This window comes from Phalaenopsis equestris, unplaced genomic scaffold (assembly GCF_001263595.1).
Source record: "Phalaenopsis equestris unplaced genomic scaffold, ASM126359v1 Scaffold210921, whole genome shotgun sequence".
NCBI classification, from domain to species: domain Eukaryota; kingdom Viridiplantae; phylum Streptophyta; class Magnoliopsida; order Asparagales; family Orchidaceae; genus Phalaenopsis; species Phalaenopsis equestris.
In genome coordinates, this window is record NW_018229970.1 from 96,611 (window position 1) to 97,423 (window position 813).

Sequence of the window (813 nt, forward strand, 5' to 3'; positions counted from 1 at the left end):
AAAGATCACTTCCCTTTACCCTTTTTAGATCAAATAGTGGATAGACTTGCTGAGCACAAATATTTTTGCTTTTTAGATGGATATACCAGTTACCATCAAACTCCTATTGCTCCCGAGGATCAAGAAAATATAATATTTACTAGTCCTTTTAGAACTTTTGCTTTTTGAAGAATGCCTTTTGGATTGTACAATGCACCTGCAACATTACAGAGATGTATGATGTCCATATTTAGTAAGTTAATTGATGATGGATTGGAAGTATTTATGGATGATTTCTCTGTATTTGGAACATCATTTGACATTTGACACATGCTTAATTTACCCTTAAAAAAGTTTTGGAGTTAGCGGAAGGACTAATTTAGTTTTAAGTTGGGAGAAATGTCAATTTATGATTACAGGAGGAATTTTGTTAGGGCATAAAATTTCGGAAGATGGTGTGGAAGCAGCCCAGCAAAAATTCAAGTTATATCTAAACTAACACCTCCTACTAATGTAAGAGAAGCTAGGAGTTTTCTTGGACATGTTGGTTTTTATAGGCGTTTTATTAAAGATTTCTCAAACGTTACTAAACCTCTATGCCAACTTTTATAAAAGGACAAGAAATTTGAATTTACTGAAAGTTGTTTAAATGCCTTTGAGTTGTTAAAGGAAAAATTAATCACAACCCCTATTATAGTTTCACCTAACTGGGAGAAACCATTTGAACTGATGTGTGATGCTAGTGATTATCCTATTGGAGCTGTTCTTGGACAAAGGTACGAAAAGATTTTTAAAGTTATATACTATGCTAGTAAAACTCTTAATGATGCACAC